At 33.3% G+C, this 14,573-nt stretch overlaps 1 pseudogene; it reads left to right on the top strand.

The window, feature by feature from the left end:
• Nucleotides 1-7,775: 7,775 nt before the first annotated feature.
• Nucleotides 7,776-10,708, top strand: LOC135154905 (uncharacterized; annotated as a pseudogene).
• The last annotated feature ends 3,865 nt before the right edge of the window (nt 10,709-14,573 follow it).

Genomic DNA, 14,573 nt, shown 5'->3' with positions numbered 1-14,573 from the left:
GGTTTAAACTCATTGTAGTAGTCTTGGGCGGTCTAAAAATGCCAAATTCTTGTGAATGCGCAATTCTTAAGAACATCAATTTGGGTGAACTTTGAAGCTCTATAGCAAAAAATCAAGCACATGGACCTATGTTAATTTTTGCCTATTTCGAATATTAAGGTTCTAAAGTATCTATGAGCAAAGTTTGGTGAAAATGACATGGATTTCACTGTAACTGTGGAACGTCCTTAAATGCAAAAAAGACACATTTTATGTATTTCAGACGTCAATCTCATAATATCAACACACCGATTTACATTAACATTTACGGTACGCCTTTAGAACAGAAAAACAATTCTAAATTTTTGGATGTAATTATGGATGATTTTTTGTCTTGGAACTAACACACACCATGTTACAATGTGCGTTTCAAAAAGTATTGTAAGCAGTTAGAGAATTGGAATCAGTTAAAATTCCTTCTTCCTCATAAAACTTTATTCTTATTATACAATTCGTTAGTTCTTCCATATATTTCAAACTGCAATGTCGTTTGGGCAAACTGTGGCTCTTCTAAACTAAACTCTATATTTAAAGTACAAAAAAGAGCTATCCGTATGTGTACAGGCTCACATTATTTGGCTCATACTGACCCCTTGTTTCACAAACTCAAAACATTAAAAATCTTTGATATTAATATGATTCAAGTTGCAATATTTATGTTTAAGTATTTTAATAATCACCTTCCTCAGTCTTTTAATAATATGTATAGGTTCAACAGGTCAGTCCATTCCTACCCAACCCGCATATCTGGAAACCTCTACCTCACTAACCCCAAATTATTAATAACCCACAAATCCATTCGACATTATGGTCCTGGTTCTCGGATGCACCTGCATCCTTCACCTGCACCGCACCCACTTGATCAATGAAGAACAATTATGTACCTTTTACGAGACCTCCATCATCATCAAGCCTAATAATCGCTCACGATGGCGGTCTCCTGCATTCATTTTAATAATCTTGTTTTGAAAAAATGTATAACACATCTTGTTGATATTTATTTACAATAATCATACTTGAAGAGCTCACTTGCAAAAGGGGATAGGTCAATTTTTCATCAAATTTGATTTTTATGTCTCAAAGTATAGATTTTTAGTAGCTTTATAAGATGATACCAAAGAAAAGTTGAAATTCCTATTTAAAAGTGAACTAAAATGGCAAAGAAAAATCACTTTTTTTTCAAAAGGGGTTAGGTCCATTTAAGTTTAGTTGCAAAAGGGGTTAGGTCCACACATATTTTTTTTGGAAAAGAATATCATAAAAAATATGAAGACAGGTAAATTACTTTTATACCAAATTTTATGTTCTCATGGAAGGGTATCATGAAAATTCAGTTTCGCATAAGAATATTGCAATATGAGATAATTAAAAAAAGGATTTTCTAGGAGCGGACCTAACCCCTTTTGCAACAAAACTCTTCTGAAGAACTAATTTGTCAAAAGGGGTTAGGTCCATTGTTCATAAATTGTATTGTTTTCTGTCTCTAAACCTCTAAATTTTTAGTCACTCTGATGATACCAAAGAAAATTTGAAATTCAAATGAAAACGTGAATGAAAGTGGCAAAGAAAAATCACTTTTTCAGTCAAAAGATATTGGATTCATTTTAGTTTACTTGCAATAGGGGTTAGGTCCACAATGATTTTTTTTTTATATATAGAAAGAAATTTAAGACAGGTAGATTTCTTTTATACCCACTTTTATGTTCACATGATAGGGTAGTACATCATTACAATTTAGTTTCTCGTAAGAATATTGCAATAAGTGAGAATAAAAAACATGGTTTTTCTCGGAATGGTTAAAATTATACTGATGTGAATGCAGAAACAAATAAAATAAAAAATAATGTAAAAAGGTAATTGACCTTTGAAAAGCTTTGACCTTGAATTTTATTGGTGAATGTCCATTCTAGGTACTTAAATTTATTTTATTTGATCTTCTTGTAAGAATCTGGGAATTTTGACACTATGATCGCCAACCTGTACCTCATCATCTCAGAGATACCATAATACAGTAAGGTATATAATGTTAAAAACTGTCATTGACCTTTGAAAGGCTTTGACCTTGAATTTTGTCGGTAAATGTGCATTCTAGGTACTTGATTTTATTTTATTTGATATTCTGGTAAGAATTTGCGCATTTTGACACCATTTTCACCAACCTGCGCCTTTCCATCTCAAAGATACCATTATACAGTATATATGAAAAAGGTCATTGACCTTTGACCATGAATAAAAAACACTTTCCCCAACCCGTATTCCTCCCAACTTTTCTTTTGGTGAATATTGACACCCATACCTACTCAAATCAGTTGAAAAACCATTTCCAATAATTTTATTCCAGATACTAATTTAAAGATGAGAAAAGGAGTTACGCTGAGTGAGATATATACGACAATGTGGCAAGATAGCGTTATTCTTATTACGTGTATTAAATGAGTGCTTGATTTTACTATAGGTTTTCCCGTCCAATTTCGTCAAAATTTTAACCGATTTAATGATGTTATAATTCAATTTGCAACTAATTTGAATGACCTATGAGATCAACATTTGAATAGCCAAATACTTTATTCAATTCAATTATATTGGCACGCGATTTTATGGTTATCTCATTTAAACGTGTATAAAGAACGATCAAATTAAAATAGCGGAAGAAATGTTTTCAAATTCGCACCGGTACCCTCCTTGCGAACGTTTAGGAATTCAAAATCATTAATATGCAATCACTTATAGGATATGGACACTGTTATTCGTTGATGTTGTTCCTTAACTTCTTTTGAATAATTATGGAAATGGGTTTTACTTCTAAATTGGATGCTTTCAATTTTACTGAAATGTATCATCCATCTGACAAACCATCATCGGAACAACAACTCGTTTTTATTCCACTTTCATAACTATAGATTGTGGTCAATACTGTGTTTCTTATCCAATTCAATTCAATTCAATTTATTTCACATTTGCATAAAAAGACAATACATACAATTAAAGTGATAAAAGGCATATAATACATGAGATCACACAAAATACAGAGAATACAAATGTGTGGAATTTAACAAAGGCCAAAGGCCTATCAAAGGCAAATCCCAAACAGTTGCAAGCAGGAACAAAGTTTTATAGATAAAAACAAAACATTAAAAAAAAAATTAACTAACCAAACACAAAATGAAACGACGAAACGGCTTAAGGAACAATTCATGAGTTTACAAGATTTGTTTTTATACTTTCTTTTAAAAGAGTTGAGTGTTGGACATAATTTAAGATCAACGGGTAAACTATTCCACAGAGTGGGTCCAACATATTCAATTGTAGTTCGTGAGAAATTATATTTGAAATTAGGCAAATAAAAGTTGTCAGACTGTCTAGTAATGTAATTACAAACATATTTGTTTTTCACAAATAAATCATCATAAAAAGAGGGAAGAGCATTGTGAAGAAACAAGTACATGAAATTTGCAATTTGATAGCTGTTTATATGACTGTTTAAATAGCTGAATAGAATGTCCCATTTTCAGTGCTAAGCCTCAAAAGAACTCCCACTTCGATTTGCAATAATCTTTGTTGAATCTATATCTCGTTCTTTATTAAAAACGTCCATTAAACGCAATTTTTTTTCAGATCGAAATATCAAAATTTTCAGCTCGCGCTTCGCGCTCGCATCTATTGTTTTTTTAGATACCCATCTTAATCATTGGAACCAAAAATTCTTAGAATATCAAGCTTTCAGGTCTGAATATAAAGAAATTTCAGCTCGCGCTTCGCGCTCGCATTAATTTGTTGGTGAGATATGTGTCTCTATCTCATGAGTCATATATATATATATATATATGAACGTCTCTAACTCAGTTGGAACTAAGTGCAATGCATTACCATTTTGCCTCATCTATGTCCAACACGCGGATCGCAATTTCGTTATATATATGTATATATATATATATATATATATATATATATATATATGTATATATATGTATATATATATATATATATATATATATATATATATATGTATATATATATATGACGATATTACGTTCCGCGTGTTGGACATAGAAGATATTAATGAGGCAAAGTGGTAATGCATTGTACTTTGTTCCAACAGTTTATTTTGAATTCCAAATTTTCGACGTTAAACATACGTCTTCCTCAGGGATACAATAGAGCTTTATTGTATCCCTGAGGAAGACGTATGTTTAACGTCGAAAATTTGGAATTCAAAATAAACTGTTTGAACAAAGTACAATGCATTACCACTTTGCCTCATTAATATATATATATAGGCATATGTGTGTGTGTGAGTTTGTTTGTTTTGTGTGATCGAGCGCCTTTCGAAATTTGATTCATGATTTTGCCCCCCCCCCCAATCTGAAAAATGGATCGACGCCCCTGCCCCAGAGTATATTGCAATAATTAAAGTAGGGCAAGACAATCGATTGATATATCATTAGAAGTATGTTTAATGGAATTGAATTTTTTAATCTGTTGATTGCACCAATAGATTTAGAAACTTTACAAGATATATAATTTAAGTGGTCTTTCCAAGTCAGATTGTTGTCTATGACTACACCCAAAAATTTCGTAAAATTAACTACAGGAATTTTGTCAGATGAAATGTTTTTATTTTTAGGTTGAAATATCATACAACATGTCTTGTCAACATATTTCCTTCCCCAAAACGATATAAATTGCAATTATGTAAATCAAAAAAACAAGATGATGAAGAAAAAATACCTACCATTGGCATAGATCATCCACCCACTCACTGGCGGATCCAGGGGGTGCACAGCCGGCTCGTCCCCCCCCCCCCCCTTGAGAGGCACAATTATTTTTTTCGTGGACGAAATACCCTTATTCTTTAGTTAAAACCTTCTTTTTTTGCTCGTCGAATTCCTCGGGAAAATTCCCCCCCCCCCCCCTTTGAGAAATTCTGGATCTGCCCCTGCACCAACTCATCGATCACTAAAAGAATAACCGTTTACAACCATATCCTATAAGTGTTACATGAATTACGTCTTTATGAAACATAATGGAATAAAATGATTCTAACTGAAAAGATCAGAAAAATAGAAAGATAGGTAAAGTTTTTAAGAAAATTGTATAACGTAATAAAAAAAAATTAACACAGAAACATGTTATCTGAATTTGGACTTTTAAAGTGCAAATATGTGTGCCGATAAATGAAATTGAAAATGGTATTTCAGGCGAGATTAAACGATCAGTTCGTCGTCGCTAAATTAAATGACACATTTGGGCCATTAATTTGAACGAATTTCTCTCTAAATTAAATTTCTACAAAATTCAAAAGAATGATATAGAACGGAATCGAATACTGAATAAATGAAAATGAACCATTTATGCAAAGGGTGGACGAAATTTTTCGAATTTGAACGTCCTGTCATTAATTTAAATGCAACTCTGATGAAATTGGACGGGAAAACCTATATTAGAAATAGGAATGAGAACTTCGAGTCCTTCTTAAGTCAGTATATATAAGAAAATCTGCTCTCGCTTTGCGCTCGCAGTTATTATTATTATTATATTTATTTTGGGGGGTTTGTTGCACCCACAAATGTAATAACGCCCACAAATGTAATAACGCCCACAAATGTAATAACACTTTACCCACAAATGTAATAATTTCACCCACAAATGTAATAATGCACTTTACCCACAAATGTAATGATTTTTGATCGCCCACAAATGTAATAATGACTTTACCAACAAATGTAATAAATTTGAAGGGATTTTTGGCGAAGCCGTTCTAAACTAAAATCCTATAGTAATGCGTTCATAAAGCACAAAAGTGCAGTCTTTTTTCCAGACCCGGTTAATAAAACATCATAGTATAAGTCCAAAGTTAATTAACCGGGTCTGGAAAAAAGACTTTGGACGTATATTATAATTTTTGAAACAACCAGGTCTGGAAAAAAGATTTTGGACGTATATTATAATTTTTGAATTAACCGGGTCTGGAAAAAAGACTTTGGACTTATATTACAATTTTTGAAACAAATGGGTCTGAAAAAAAGACTTTGGACTTGCATTATCATTTTTGAATTAACCGGGTCTGGAAAAAAGACTTTGGACGTATATTATAATTTTGAAACAACCGGGTCTGGAAAAAAGACTTTGGACTTATATTACAATTTTTGAAACAAATGGGTCTGAAAAAAAGACTTTGGACTTGCATTATCATTTTTGAATTAACCGGGTCTGGAAAAAAGACTTTGGACGTATATTATAATTTTGAAACAACCGGGTCTGGAAAAGACTTTGAACTTGTACTATAATGTTTTATTAACCGGGTCTGGAAAAAAGACTTTGCACCTTTGTGCTATATGAACGCATTACTATAGGATTTTAGTTTAGAACGGATTCGCCAAAAATCCCTTCAAATTTATTACATTTGTGGGTAAAGTCATTATTACATTTGTGGGCGATCAAAAATTATTACATTTGTGGGTAAAGTGCATTATTACATTTGTGGGTGAAATTATTACATTTGTGGGTAAAGTGTTATTACATTTGTGGGCGTTATTACATTTGTGGGTAAAGTGTTATTACATTTGTGGGCGTTATTACATTTGTGGGCGATTATTACATTTGTGGGTGTAACAGGGTTACACACTGTGTACTTTAATAAAAAACACTTTAAATGTAATATTTTTAGATCGGGATATCAAAAATTTTCGAGCTCGCGTCATTTTTAGAAAAAGTGTATAGAATGTCCTATTTTCCCAAGTTTAGCTTCTGATTCGCCCTCGCACAATTTGTTCAGGTCGTAAAATTAGAAAATATGTAATTTCACGTTTCGTTTTAATCATTTTGTACGAAAGTACGAAAGACCATTAGTGCCACGGAGAAAAAAAAACACTATTTCTACTAATCTGTTTAAACAGATTATAATCTGTAATAACAGATTACGGTATTTCTACTAATCTGTTATAACAGATTACGGTACTTCAACTAATCTGTTTAAACAGATTATAATCTGTAATAACAGATTACAGTATTTCTACTAATCTGTTTAAACAGATTATAATCTGTAATAACAGATTACGGTATTTCTACTAATCTGTTATAACAGATTACAGTACTTCAACTAATCTGTTTAAACAGATTATAATCTGTAATAACAGATTAAGGTATTTCTACTAATCTGTTATAACAGATTATAATCTGTAATAACAGATTACGGTATTTCTACTAATCTGTAATAACAGATTACGGTATTTCTTCTTAATCTGTAATAACAGATTATAATCTGTTATTATAGATTACCGTAGTCTGTTACGTTCTATAATCGAAAATCATGTTGTTACAAATATAACTGATGGCCGGTCAAGCGTGCAGGACAGGACATCTGGAGCTGCATTATAGCTATACCCTTTTACATTTTCAATGTCGCTAACGATCCTTTGGAACAGGACCTTCTTGTGACAATGGAATGTGAAGGCTTGGTTTGGAATTACTTTAATTTAGGCTATAATTACAACGAAATCATTGCTTCTCTTTTATTCAATCACAATGTAGCGATAAGCAAACGAACACTGAACAGAAAGTTGCGAGCCCTTGGTCTTTATCGTCGTAAAAACCATACTGATGAGTTAGATGTAGCTTGCTTTATTCTACAGGAACTTCAGAGTTCAGGGTGCTTACATGGTTATCGATGGATGCACCTGAAATGCATCCAAAATGGTATCAACATTGACAAAGAAACTGTTCGGCATCTACTCGGAGTGTTAGACCCAATAGGTCTTGATTACCGATCACGTAGAAGGCTACGAAGGCGTTTATATCGAGGACGGGGACCAAACTTTATATGGCATCTAGACTCTTTTGGAATATGCATTAATGGATGTGTAGATGGCTATTCCAGGAAGGTAGTTTGGCTAGAAGCTTACACGACAAACAGTAATCCCAGAGTAATAGCTGGATACTACATGCAAACGGTTAGGAAAGAGATGGGATGTCCTCGTGTCATTCGATCAGATTTTGGAACAGAGAATAACACTGTCCGCCAAATGCAACAATTTCTGCGCAGAAATGGTGACGACCCACTTGCGTCTGAAAAGAGCTTTATGCAAGGAACAAGCCAGCATAACCAAAGAATAGAGAGTTGGTGTGTTGTCCTTAGAAAGCACTCTATACAGTTCTGGCTGAACATGTTTGGACAAGTGAAAGATCAAGGTCACTTTACTGGAGATCACCTGGACAAGTCACTGCTGCAGTCTTGTTTCATGAATCTAATTCAGGTAAATTGATATGTGTTCATGCTGTTAACCAGCTCTAAGAAGTACGAGCAAATCGTTTTGGTGTCACACAGTGTAGTGTTGGTCGAGGTCGAGCGATCGCAATAGCTCACTTAAGCCTTTAATTTGGATGGGGTATGTTCTGCTTTCATAGGTGTATCCCAAAATAACAAAATAAAAGAAATCTGTTTTTCATGGCTCAACTTTTACCAACATTGTGCACTAAAAATAAAATTTGAAAAGGGCCCCCTTTTCTCATAAACCAATCACAATAAATCTTATGTCACCGGATAGCTGGATAGCGCCTTGTATCCTCTGGAAAAGGCGCTATAGAATCCAGTTGTTGTTGTTATTATTATTATTATTATTATTGTGATTATGATTATTATTATGATTATTTTATCATTACGTTGCTTAATTTAAAAACGCGAGTTAACCCCCCCCCTCCCTGCACCCTCCCGGCCCCCTAGTAATTCGCACGCTTCGTGTGCTCATCCTTACCGCCCCCTGAAATGAAATCCTAGCTATGCCATTGGAGGGTTTTGATATTTTCTCAGTACTTCACCATGGATAATCCACTCCATAATTGAATACGTGTCAGCTGAAATCTCTTAAAATATATTAGCAATAAATCCTTGAAGAAATGAAAAAAGTATAGTTTTATCAAAAAGAATATTTCTTTGAAAGCAGGCTATTTTTTAATTATTATTTTCTTCTTCTTTGTATATGGAACAGGAAGAACTGGACAAGGTTGCTAAAGAATGGAACGCTCATAGAATCAGCCAATCAAGGAACCAGTGTTGACCATTTGGTCGCCCCAACGTGATGTACAGGACACCCCAGGTGTATGGAACACAAGATTTTCTTGTCCCGTTGGAAAACGATGAGGTTGAAGTATGCGAGGAAGAATGTACTTTCAAAAGTCAGCACCCTTGTGACAGAGATATATTTGACCTTTGCTCGATCCTGATGACTGAAGAACAACTACTTGTACCGCAGAATAGCGAAGAAGGACTGAACCTATATCATACTTTGAGAATGCACCTGCTGAGGATGATTTAATCAGACTATTTTGCATTAATTGCATGTGTATTTTGATATTAAATGAAAAACACAAGTAGATATTTTTTCTACAGTGCTTGGATTAGCAACCAAGACTTATTCATGCCTTTCCCCACAATGACATCTTTTCTCTCTTCAAAGAGGACTAGAAGACTGAAGCGTCTGATCCGCTTTTTAAAAAATATATATATATTTCTTCACATATTCACCACATTGCTTAAGATGATCTGCATATAGTGTTATCCAAATTTCTATTTCTTCATGAATAACAGAGGGTAGCAATAAGTGTTCCTATATTTGTATAAAGGACTTTATAATAACTTTGATAAAAAGTGATATCATATCACAATGCCAAACTGATGCTAACGTTTTTACGGTAATGCTATTTGTTCATTATCCAGAGTTCTTGAATTAATTTCTTTCAAAGGCTTCTGTCTTACAATAAAAATGTACTTTACTGAGACAGGAGTGTTCTGGCTTATTCGGTGTTAAATATGAACGACAGTTAATGACATAACAAGCTGAACGAAAACGAAAACAAGTTTTATTGGAAATGTTTTTATTATTGTGGCAAGTTCATGTATATATGCTTATATTTGAGTCCTCTTATATCACCCAAACTTTATATAACACAGTCCAGCAGAAATATTATCAATTAATTGCTTTTTATTTTTCTGTTTTAAATACATGTGTGTATATATAAACTACATGTAAATGTTTTATGAACATATTTTACTACTTACACTAATATTGTGGGAAATGGTTGGTACAACCCTACTGAAACAACAAAGGACGCAAAAGATGGTAATAATGACTCGTTGAGGATGAATCATTTCCTTTAATTATATGAGTGTTGCTGCTTCTAATTTTCCTTTGAAAGCACTGATCTTAAATATATATGCCCTGAACAGTAATTGCTACACAAAGATATTATACGACTATACAATGATGTACGTACATGTAACTTGCATACTGTGTGTCAACTATTTACACGCCTTTATGAGCAATGTAAATATAAAGTAAGGCCCTCATGTTTTCTTCTAACTGTCAGATGGAAATAACCAAACAATAAAATAACAAAGAATAGTCAGACTATGTGTTCACAAAATATCCTCGTCGAGGTTTATAAATGTCTTATAACCATGCTATTCCAGTGTTTTATTGCTTTCCATTAACCATATTTATATTTTCAAGACTATACCTTTTAACCTCTATGACATGATATCAGTAAAACTGAATGAATTGGACAGTGTGGATAGACCATATTACTGTAGCTACACAGCTAACTGTTGCTAAGCCATATCAGATATTTTCAAACCTTTGACCTCAACATTATAAATAAATCCTCGCTCTGATGGTAAAGTATGCAAAGAGTCTGTATGAAATGGTTCTTTATGTGTGTTTGCAAAGTTACCACATAAAAAAAAAATATTATTACTTCAATGATGGATGACTGGATCATTAGACTTTTGTGTATTTTAGATCATTCTTTTGATACTGAAACACTGGCATATAAATCATTAATTCTTCAAGATACCCTATTGACAACTCCCCACCCCCCCCCCCCTCCTATGGATGAATTGTGCAAAGTCATACATGTACATTAAAAACTACAGCTGCCTCCGCCTTCTGTGAAAACACTGTACCTGCACGTACATATGTGTTGCCAATAACCTTGCCATCCTTAACAATTACACCAATACTGTAATAACCCCAAAATGTGTCATATTTGTTTGTGTAAATTGACTTCTGTGACCTTTGACTTTGAATCTTGGATCAAAGAATAAATTCAGCTTACCGGTAATTTATCATTCCATGATACTTAATAGATTAAAGTCCATTTATGAGGTAATACTTAGACCCAGTATAACAATGTAAAACTTTTCATTAAAAAATGAGCATTGATCTTTGAACTTTGACCCCTAAATGGTAATAAAACCTTCTTTTAAAATAACAACTATAACATTAACTTTGGCAAACTGTTACAGCCAAAACCTTATATAAAAATATAAGCATCAACACAAACCAAATACACAACTAGAGCGCTGATTTTAAACAATGGTATGTGCAATCACATACCATTCAAGATACCCTATTGACACCCCCCCCCCCCTCCTATGGCTGAATTGTGCAAAGTCATACATGTACATTGAAAACTACAGATACATGTGCCTCCACCTTCTGTGAAAACACTGTACCTGCACAAACAAATATGTTTAAACAGATTAGTAGAAATACTGTAATCTGTTATTACAGATTAGTAGAAATACCGTAATCTGTTATTACAGATTATAATCTGTTTAAACAGATTAGTTGAAGTACTGTAATATGTTATAACAGATTAGTAGAAATACCGTAATCTGTTATTACAGATTATAATCTGTTTAAACAGATTAGTAGAAATACTGTAATCTGTTATTACAGATTATAATCTGTTTAAACAGATAAGTTGAAGTACCGTAATCTGTTATAACAGATTAGTAGAAATACCGTAATCTGTTATTACAGATTATAATCTGTTTAAACAGATTAGTTGAAGTACCGTAATCTGTTATTACAGATTACTAGAAATACCGTAATCTGTTATTACAGATTATAATCTGTTTAAACAGATAAGTAAAGATACCGTAATCTGTTATTACAGATTAGTAGAAATAGTTTTTTTTTCTCCGTGGCACTAATGGTCTTTCGTAATTTTTGAAGGTTTTGGTGAAAACAACAAAATTTTCTTTTTTGCTGTAAAATAATGCTAATAGAGGTGAAAAAATATGTTTATTGATTCACCTCTATGTATACGATCTACTGTAGATAGATAACACTGGCTTAACCCAATCATGGTTCCCAACTTTTCAAGAAAACAAAAATCCCTGATATATCTGATGAAGTTTTAAAATTCCTTGATAATTATTTAAACCCATTCCCAGTTTCTCATGTTTTCTAAGTTGTTGCAGTGAATTACATGTATTATTATTATTTTAGTTATGCATGTATAATTAATGTACCAGTAGGCCTATACTTGTATTGTAGTAGAAGAGGCTATATACACAAAAAAACACCATAACATGTCATTCAATGAATGTTGTTTTAATATACAACAAAATATAACAGAGTCTCACTGACTATCATGCTTTCGACTTTTGGGCCGATCAAAATTCCCTGATTTTGCCCTCATTTGAGGCAATCCCTGACTGGAAAAACGTTTTAAAAAATCCCTGATTTCCTTGATTTCCCTGATGGGGTGGGAACCTTGCCAATCTATTTTAAGGAAGAGGCGAAGAAGTAGAACAAAAACAGAATGAGAAGATATATAAGATGAATGACTACTGTGGTGATAACTGATAAAGGTCTGCAAGCGTAGACTACATGTATACTATGTTATTACACGTCAGAATGATGTGGCTGCTACCAAGATGGTCGCAGTGATGTTGTCGCAGCTAACCCAATAGACCTGTATAGTGTTATCAAACTATATCTAACTGGTCTGTTATTTGCCTCCAAACTTACTATTGAAATAACTAAACAAATATTCATAACAAAATTGCATGATCTAATGGATTTGTAAGTTTTGGAATCCCCCAAACTGCATAACTAGGCCATCAAGTTCAAGTATCGTCCGTAATGGTGCATAACAATGATTTAAAAGAGGCATAAACATGTTTACCAGATACGTATCCACACAATCAATTACATTATATTTTCGTTCCTTTCTTCATAATAATTTTATTCTGATGAAACCCCGCCATTCGACCATTATAAGCTACAAGGTCCCCAACTTATTATTCTGTAAATGTACATGCCACGATGTAATGATTATGAGTATGATATAATTTTTATCATCATCTTATAATCGATATACAGGCCTAATTATGAGAATTATTTTATTAGAATAATTCATTTGATAAGCGACTATCTTGTCATCGATAGTACTTCATGGTGAGGTGGTTTTGCACCCACTAGCTCTACCCCTCCGGATCTTGGCGATATGTACATGTATTAACTGATGCATGGTATTTATCCATTACGTACCATATTTGCTAATTCTAGATAAAATGAATAATAATGATGCTATATTAGAATAAATGGACATTAGACCAAGTGTGAATTAGACCAAATGGAAATTAGACCAAGTGACGATTAGCCCAACTGGTCATTAGACCATTTGGCTATTAGACCAAGTGGTCATTAGACCAATTGGATATTAGACCAAGTGGAAATTAGACTAAATGGAAATTAGACCAAGTGGAAATTAGACCAAACGGTCATTAGCCCATGTGGCAATTATACAAAGTGATAATTAGACCAAGTGGAAATTAGCCTAAGTGGAAATTAGACCAAGTGATGTTAGACCAACTGAAAATTAGACTAAATGATTTTAGCCCAACTGCTCATTAGACCAATTGGATATTAGACCAAGTGGGAATAAGACGAATTGGATATTAGACCTAGTGGAAATTAGCCCAACTGGTTATTAGCCCAATTGGAAATTAGACGAATTGGATATTAGACCCAGTGGGAATTAGACGAATTGGATATTAGACGAACTGGTTGTAGACGAAATGAGTTTAGACTATGTGAAGTTAGACGAACTGATAATAGACCATGTGGTATTAGACCATCCGATAATTCACCATTAAGACCATGCGTATCTTACGAACTAAAATGATGCGAGCGCGAAGTGCGAGTTAATTTTTTGATATTCAGATCAGAAAAACAGGACATTTTAAAGACTGTTTTTAGGATTTCTTAAAGAGCAGACATTACATCAATAATCCGCTTACGCGAACCTAAGCAGGCCTGAAAATGTTTTATATTCAGACCTTAAGAGGGGGCAATCACTTTAAAAGTCATGAAAAAGAAGCATATGTCACTGCATCAAATAATAAAAGCTCGGAGTGCGAGGAAACGGGATGTTTTAGTACAATTTAATTCGCTTGAACGGGATTAAATATCTCATTAAACAGAAAAGCACCAGGAGTGATGAACACATAGGCCCTAAGCAAATTATGTTTCATAAAGTTAGGAAAAATATATCTTATTTGATGTAATATAATATACAGTGCGTATGAAACAGCCCTGGGAATTAAAAAATATACAACATGTGGGTAATTTTTTCACATATAATCTTGGGTTTGGGTCTCATCTATCCAATAAGTAAAAGTTTTGTCAGAATGTTACACTTGAGTGAGCACTGTTCATTTGTGTAAAGCTCGCAGATATCTGTTT

Source organism: Lytechinus pictus, chromosome 8 (genome assembly GCF_037042905.1).
Source record: "Lytechinus pictus isolate F3 Inbred chromosome 8, Lp3.0, whole genome shotgun sequence".
Lineage (NCBI taxonomy): Eukaryota > Metazoa > Echinodermata > Echinoidea > Temnopleuroida > Toxopneustidae > Lytechinus > Lytechinus pictus.
Note: the sequence above shows the minus strand (reverse complement) of the source record. Positions and strands in the feature narration are given on the sequence as shown.